Genomic DNA, 9,136 nt, shown 5'->3' on the forward strand with positions numbered 1-9,136 from the left:
GTAGCCCTCCATTTGCCTTTTCTCAGTGAGAACCTCATCAAGATGAACATTAGTAAAGAGAGAGACTCATCATCAAGACTTACATCTTACAGGTAGTATGTGGTCACACATGTTCAATAAAATTTTGAGTGACAGAGATGAGCAGGAGAAAAAGAGCCAAGAAATGAAATGAGATGTTTGAGCAGCCAGGAGGGAAGATGAGAGACATTCTTTTGAGGAAATGTTAGGGCATAGAGGAATATAAATTAGGCTTGTGAGATTAAGGAGTCCCATAGAAATAAGGTAGAGAGGGACAGTTATCACAAAAACATTTGACAAGATCAAGGTCATGTGGACAGGGATTGCAAAGCACAAAGTTTAATACTGAAAGTTCTCTTGTTGTGATCAAGAGGGTTGTTAACAAGATTTTGTTCGCAAGTCAGAGAGGAAGGACGCTACTTTTCAGAGGTAATACACCTACCATCCGACTTACGACCGAGTTCGGTTCTGAGAAACCGGTCATAAGTCGAAATGGACGTAAGTCGAACTTTACTACTGAATATCAACATAACATTTTTGTAATGACTTTATTTTATTGTTTTATTTTGGTATTTCATGTTTTACTTTACTTTTTATGCTGTTAGTACTGTATTTTATACTGTAAGGTTTAGGATAAACACTGTGTACAACACAAACACTTGTTTATTTCCCAGAAATTTGGCATAAAAAACACGGTCATAAGTCGAGTCGTTGTATGTCGAGCAGGTCGTAAGTTGGATGGTAGGTGTACTTGTGATCACCTTTGTAAGTGAGCATCTTGGAGACATGTATTTGTGAGTGAAGTCACCTGCTTCTCCACCACCCTGAGATGTAATATACATATACTGCTACTATTTCTACAACTAATTCTAGTATTCTTTCTACTATTTCTACTTCAACTAATTCTATTATAACTACAGCACTGCTACTCCTTTTCCTACTATACTACTACTACTGTAGTACCTCTATTACATCTATTACTACAAGTACTTTACTACTAGTATTAAAACTAATAATATTACTGCTACTAATATTACTGCTACTAATATTACTACTACTAATACTACTACTACTATGACTACTCACTCCTCTTTCCTCCCTCCCTCCCTCTTCCTGACCTGATTTTTGGTCCTTTCTACTTTTTACTGCTAGGTGTGACTCAACAACAGTCCAGGATGGACTGAAATATCATCACAAGTTTCCTTTCATGTGTGGATGGTTCATATACAATATGTTAATGTTAAGGAGCTGAAAGGAGGCATAAGTACAAAGTGTTATGTAAGAAAAATACTGTTTATAAGATAGGATAATCAATAAATATTTAAGAGAACAAAAGATAAATTCTAATAAGAGAAAGTTTTAAGATTAATTCATATCCATTTTAACATTACTTATGGTCAAAAATATCTGAAATTTATCTTGAGACACATTATCTATACACTGTATCTTACCTGATCTAGGCATATGTATTGTTGTGATTACTAACAATGATGGATGACATTTCTGGCCTTGGCGATGGTAAGTACATTTTAATTGTGGGTCTGAAAAACACACAAATAGGATATTTTTTAAACATGAGAAGCATGTGAAATTACTGCATATATGTAGATGTATATAAATATACAACTACGTATATTGTATCAAGATACGGTATGTAATTCCTGATCAGCAACTTAGTTTAGTTTTGCTTACTAGATAGGGGCATATATGAGAACAGTTTTGCTTTATGAGAACCTGTCCCCAATATAATGGCTTAATGTTGTAGTGCCACATTATAAATAAAGAAAATCAAAAAGAAAAATAACAATTTCCTGATCAATTTTTACCAAAAACAAGTATGGGACCACCAAATATGCACCAAATGACCAAATACAAAAAAAAAAATGCATTTGCTGACGACAAGACTTATGTCATCTCTCGTCCTAATCTTGCCACCCTCAACACCATTGTTAACGAGGAGCTGATCAAAATATCGACTTGGATGACAGCCAATAAACTTACGCTTAACACTGACAAAACCTACTATATTATGTTTGGTAGCAGAGCAGGAGTTGCGCATATTAACATTAAGATCGACAACACTCCAATTACCAGACATAACGAGGGCAAATTCCTAGGCCTATACCTTGACAACAACCTGAATTTCAGCACCCATATCCAACACATAACCAAAAAAGTATCCAAAACAGTTGGGATCCTCTCCAAGATACCATAGTATGTGCCGCAAAATGCCCTTCTCACACTATACCACTCACTTATTTATCCATACCTCACCTATGCTATTTGTGCTTGGGGATCAACTGCAGCAACACACCTAAAGCCAATAATAACCCAACAAAAAGCCACAGTAAGAATAATCATTAAATCCCATCCCTGGCAACACACACCCCCACTCTTCATAGATCTAAACTTACTCCCTGTTCAGTACATCCACACTTACTATTGTGCAATCTACATCTACAGGACCTTAAATTCCAATATTAACCTTGACCTAAAACGCTTTCTTGATAGTTGTGACAGAACCCACAGGCATAACACCAGACACAAACATCTCTATGACATTCCCCGTGTCCGACTAAACCTTTACAAAAATTCAATGTATGTCAAAGGCCCTAAAATCTGGAATACCCTACCTGAAAACCCTAGAACTGCAGACACATTCATCACCTTCAAAACTACCATTAGAAAACATCTTATCTCCCTGATACACCCCGTCAACTAACAACATGAATACCACCTGGTGGTTCACACTTACACTCACTCACCCATTTGTCCATAAACAGAAATATTAATCTCAATCTTAACCCTTTGACTGTTTCAGGCCCCTCTCTGAAACTGTCATTCTATGTCGCTCAATTTTTGAAAAAAAAAAAAAATTATTTTTTCTTATGAAATGATAGAGAATCTTTTCCCGATGGTAATGACACCAAAAGTTTGAAATTTGGTCGAAAACTCGTGGAATTATGCTCCCGCGAAGTTAGCGGTCTCGGCGACATATGCGTATCGGCGATTTCGCCGACTTTGAGCCCAATTTTCAGCCAATTCCATTGTTCCAGTTGACCAAACTCATAGCTATTTCTTTAGAACTCCATTTTATCTATCAGCTGAGCACAAGAAACCTCCCATTTACTAATTTGGACTACCCAATATGGTGGTCAGAAATTGGCAATTTGGCCAATTTCACGCAAAATAAAAAAGATGCCAATTTCAAAATAGGGTCCAGAATAAACAAGGTAGACATTCGTGGCACTAAAATAACATATGCTCTGTTCATTAGTCACATCTCTAGGCCCCTCTTATATTATTATTGCTTTCTATTTTGATTTTTTATTCATACAAAAAAATACAAAATTTACTGTTATGCAGACGACTGCATTATTGTAAAAATGGTATAAATAATATCAGTGCACTAGTGAAAGAATATTAGACTCCCCAGTTGACGTGTATTGGACGTGTGGTGTGATTTATTTACTCTTGAACATTGGTAAAAATCGAACATTTCCGCTACTTTGAGCTCAGTTTCAAGGTCGTTTTCATCGTAAAAGTAATGAAAATCATCTCTATTTCTGTAATATGTTTTCCATTTTATCAACTAAGACCATGAAAACGCGAATACAACGATAAATACTATACGAAAATACACCTCAAAGTCGGCGTTTTATTCCAAAAAAACGATCAGAGTTTTTTTTTTCTCATTACGCAATGTGTGCTGCAGGATTTTTTTTATGTGGTGCACACTGACCACACAGACCCATTCTCTCACATGTGGGCCTACCAGCTTTCTCCCACTTGATTTGAAGCCGCTAGAATTATTGAGTATATAGACGTCAGAAACATTGGCTCGTAAGACGTATTTATACGTCGAAAACAGTCAAAGGGTTAAAATAATGAATCCAAACTAGTCATAAGTTGGCCTGTGATACTCCAATACTGAAACTATGTACTATGCCAAAACAAAAGCATTCACATTGCTAAACTCACAAACTAGTATTTAGTCACTTAGCCATAATACCAGCTTACCTCATAATTTGTAATACTTTAAAATTAGGAATTAAACTAAGTCTGCTCGAAATGCCTAGCCATGCTAGGTGTTCTAGTGGTACACTCTGTAATTATTATTTTACTACATGTAAACCACACAATAACCAAATTCTGTATACTCAGCATTGTAATCCTTATAGAGAATAAACTTTGAATTGAATTGAATTGAAAAACTAAAATGCACTGTCATGAATACACACTCTCATATGCACATACTCCTACATGCACTCTCTCCTACATGTACATGCTCCTACATGTACATGCTCCTACATGCACATTCCCACATGCACACACTCTCATACACACATGCTCACAGGCACACACATGCTAATACATGCGTGCGCATACACACACACATATGCATGCTCACTGGAGCTGTGACTCGACCCCTGCAACTACAAACAGGCGAGTACACTCGCATGCATATATACTCACAAGAATTAAGGGATAAGAGCTATGAGAAGAGGTTAACTGGCTTGAACCTAATGACTTTGGAGGACAGAAGAACCAGGGAAGACATGATAACAATATACAAAATACCTAAAAGGAACTGATAGGGTAGACTGGGATAAGCTGTTCGAGAGGCAGGAAGAGAAGAGTGACAAAATTTTGTTCAGATTTTTAACCAGGAGGGTTAGCCACCCAAGATAACCCAATAAAGTCAGTGTAACATCTGGGACTGCCTGTCTTATTTTCAATGAGGTCTTTAATCTTGTCCCCTCAGGATGTGACCCACAACAGTCGGTTAACACCCAGGTACCTACTTAATGCTAGATGAACAGGGGACAGCAGGTGTAAGGAAATATGCCCATTTCCACTCATGCTGGGGACTGAACCATGGACACTTAGTATGAGGGAAGTGCACGATCAACTGAGCTTCAGGCATGGTTGATAGCATACCTGGGGACAAAGCTAAAATTTAAAGACATTTGAGCCATAGGGATATCAGGAAGTATTTCTTCAGCCTCAGGGTTGTTGGGAAATGGAATGGCCTTGATGAAGTGGTGGTGGTGGAGCCTAGCTCCATTCACAATTTTAAGAACAGGTATGATACGGCCCATGATGATAGACTGGAGCAATTCTGATAAGAGGCAGGGTTATGAACTTGGACATGACCCCTGTAACCCCATGCACAATTGAGTACATATGGGTGAATACAGTTTCACATGTACATACTCTTTGAGCATGATGAATAAGGCACATCTGCAACACTTTGGTATCATTATTACAAAAACATTTTGTCCACACAACAGGCTTGTTCGGTCACATACAGGTGAATACAGTACAGAATACAATACTGTATTCATTTGTTTCCAACTGAAGAATCCTGTTATGCAAGCAAAATAGTTCTGCAATAAAGATACCCAAGTGTTGCAAATGTGCCTTATTCATCAACTTGTTGGTTTTGTATACCAACAATAATTTTATACTCTCCCACATGTACAGACCAAGCTTATACCCATTTTACTTTAGGAAAGTAAGTTCATTCAGGTACAGGTACACACAGTTACATAAATTATCATACATATCAGCATATATGTAGATTACCTATGATAACCCAAAAAAAAGTCAGTGATTTATTCCCATTGGGGTCCTTTCACTGCAAGGTCACCACAATGATACTGTACCCTCAGTCTTGATGGTAAGTGTCCTGCCTACACAGTATGTCTTTATTAAATAAGGACTGTCCCAAGACCAAAGACATCCCACAGGCAATGGCACCCATTGCTTTGATTCCTGTTGTTTTTAATGCATTTCCCTATGGAAATATGGCAAGAAGCTGTTTGATAATCAAGTTACTTTGATAAACCATTATGGACAAAAAAGAAGTACCAATTAAGGCTACTTACTTTATTAAGTCACATATTTATTTATATAGCAACTGGCTGTTTATATTAAACTCATATTAACTCTGAAGACATAATATAAAACGACTAATGTAACACTAAACTGTAATATTACATAGAATACCAGCTAGATAAGATACACAATATGGATTCTTTACATATCAATCTTCCTGCAAAGCAATGTAACTAAATCTAATTTCGGTCAGTGGAGGTAAATAATCGATTAAAAATAATAATAACTTATGGTTTACCGGGGCAGCTGGCCGGTATATACAGCAATATTAATTCCTCACATGCTAAAAAGCCGCCATAATAACTAATTATATCCTTAACGCCTTATTCCATAGAGAAACGCCCCTCCATTTGCAAGTCTACTGGACTTATCTAATGAAACACAGCCACGAGAAAAAAAACAACTGAGCTAAATTAAGTGGAAAAACAGTGTGCTGTTGCTCACCTGTTTCTCGAGGGCAAGGACAAGACAAATACAGTCTACAGTCTTCTGCTACACTGCTGCCAAGAAGTATCTCTCTCACCTGTTTGTTTACAAGATTTATTTACACGTTCAAGAACAGAAAAATACATATGTTACTTTCGGGGATTATTCTAACGAAGAATAGGATATAATTAAGGGCTATCTCGAAGGTGGAAGTATTATTTATATTTATATTTAAATAATATAGTGAGAGAGGGGTTACTTGTGTTGAGTGTTTGTGAACGCTACCACTCTCATTCCTGGCTGATTCATCATCACCTTTCTTACTCCGTTTTATTTATAACAACGAAACTGCGCCGCTAAGCTTGGGTTGGGGCAATAATGGCGTGTGTACATGGGATACAATTTGTTAGCAAAATAACTGGGCTGGTTTCCTCTCTTCCCACAGGTTTAAAAAGACGCACTGATCAAGACATTTACTCAGGAAACGTTTCTCCATGAGTGGCTTCCTCAGTCCTAATACAGAGTAGCTAGAATATATATAGAAGAGGTCAGATGAACATAAGTTGAAAGGGACGGGCCAATAGGACTACTCAGTGCTCTCTGGTGTAAGTTGATATCAATTGATGGCAGTCATTGTTCGGTAGCAATCATTGCCCGATGACAGTGGCACACCGCCATTATATAATACCAAATTACCAAGTTACACTAAGAAGTACACCAAGGAATCTTCTGGCTAACCTCCGGGCCAGTAGACCTCCCCGGGCAGCCGGGCAGTTATGTTTAATATCTTTATTACGCACCCCATACCCATCCTGTGGGCGGTAGTCAAAAGATTAGAGGTACATAATGGGTCCAGGGACTGGGCCCCAAAGTTCTGATAGCTGAACAAATTACAAAGGTAATAAACTAGATCTGGTCACAATCATGATCAAGTTACACACTAAAGAACAAGGCAGGAGATTTAAATAACTTACCACCCTTTATGTACAAAAAAAAGCTTCTCAAGTGCTGTCACCAATTATTGCAACACTCTAACAAATTCATCGAATCCTCTACCTTCCCCTCAATTCTCATAAGGAGGAGATCAAACAGACCTGAATAACTATAGGCCAATATCTAACTTACCCCTTCTCTCAGCCGGACTGTGGCTCGTACGTTGGTTTGCGTGCAGCCAGCAGCAACAGCCTGGTTGATCAGGCTCTGATCCACCAGGAGGCCTGGTCGCAGACCGGGCCGCGGGGGCGTTGACCCCCGGAACTCTCTCCAGGTCCAGGTCTCCAGGTCTCTAAAATCTTTGAAAAATTAATTCATAGGCAGATCTATTCCTACCTCGTATCCCACAACATACTCAACCCCTGTCAGTTTGGGTTCAGGCCTAATAAAAACACGAATGATGCTATTATACACATGCTAGAACTAATATACACAGCACTTGAGAAAGAAGAAGTCCCATTGGGAATCTTCATTGATCTACGTAAAGCTTTCGATACAGCTGACCATGATTTGCTGCATATAAATTATCACATGATGGTATAAGAAGGCACTCCCTCAACTACCTAGTCATGCCTTAGCAACAGAAGCCAATATGTGTACACGAACGGAGCTAACTCCTCCACACAACCATTACAATCGGTGTCTCACAGGGAAGTGTCCATGGCCCACTTCTCTTTCTCAATTACTTAAACGACCTACCAAATGCATCTCAACTACTCAAACCCATACTATTTGCAGATAACACTACATACGTCTGCTCTCACCCAAGCCCAGTCATAATAGCCGATACTAAACACTGAATTACAGAAAATATCTACCTGGATGATGATTAACAAGCTTACTCTCAATATTGACAAAACCTATTTCATTCAGTTTGGGAACAGAGCTACAAATGTTCCCCTTAACATAATGATAAACGAATCACCTATCACAAAACTCACAGAGGGAAAATTCTTAGGAATCCACCTTGATAATCGCCTCAAATTTCAGACACATGTACAACTTTCCAAGAAAGTCTCCAAGACCGTGGGCATACTATCGAAGATACGGTACTATTCCACAATCAGCTCTCATTGCCCTGAATCACTCACTTATTTACCCCTGTCTCACCTATGGAATCTGTGCATGGGGCTCAACAACAATAAATCATCTCAGACCCTTAATTTTTACCCAGCAAAATGCTGCAGTCAGAATGATAACAAATTCCCACTCCAAACAGCACACTCCACCATTATTCAAAAGTCTAAACTTACCGTACAAAACATCCATACTTATTATTGTACCTACTACATACATAGAACATTAAACTCGGATATAAACCCTCCCCTCAAACTTCTCCTTACCAACCTTAAGAACACACGACCATAACACAAGACACAGATCACTCTTTGATGTTCTCCGTGTCCATCTCACACTATGTAAAAACTCAATGCACATAAAAGGCCCAAAAAATTTGGAATTCATTACCAGTGAATACCAAAGAAACACTGTATATCAATTCAAGACTCTTCTTAAAAACCACCTACTCACCCAAAACTAATTACACAGCATTTAATTTAACTTTACCTACAGACCGGGCCGCGGGGGCGTTGACCCCCGGAACTCTCTCCAGGTAAACTCCAGGTAAACTGCCTCAAAATATCATTACTCTCTGTGTTACTCCCCTAGCCTTAGGACCCCATAATTAAATGCTCACAGATCAATAAATTCTCATATCTAACCTAATGCAAATATTGCATAACTTATATCTCATAAATGTATAACCCAGTTGTATAATTAGAGAAACCTTATCAAACTA

General features: G+C 38.2%; 1 protein-coding gene across 6 annotated transcripts in view; it reads right to left on the reverse strand.

Moving 5' to 3' along the window:
- The window catches only part of LOC128694032 (BTB/POZ domain-containing protein 6), an 80,063-nt gene extending 73,449 nt beyond the window's left edge, over positions 1 to 6,614 (reverse strand). The window contains exons 1-2 of one of the 6 annotated variants that reach the window (XM_070090800.1): positions 6,364 to 6,614; positions 1,470 to 1,559 (exon numbers count right to left, since the gene is read on the reverse strand). The gene's annotated coding sequence lies outside the window, so the exon portion shown is untranslated. Of the gene's footprint in view, positions 1 to 1,469; positions 1,560 to 6,157; positions 6,325 to 6,363 lie in introns of those variants that run through there. The other 5 variants (XM_070090796.1, XM_070090802.1, XM_070090799.1 and 2 more) reach the window with 5 other exon arrangements.
- Between the last annotated feature and the right edge of the window lie 2,522 nt (positions 6,615 to 9,136).

Source organism: Cherax quadricarinatus, chromosome 33 (genome assembly GCF_038502225.1).
Source record: "Cherax quadricarinatus isolate ZL_2023a chromosome 33, ASM3850222v1, whole genome shotgun sequence".
NCBI classification, from domain to species: domain Eukaryota; kingdom Metazoa; phylum Arthropoda; class Malacostraca; order Decapoda; family Parastacidae; genus Cherax; species Cherax quadricarinatus.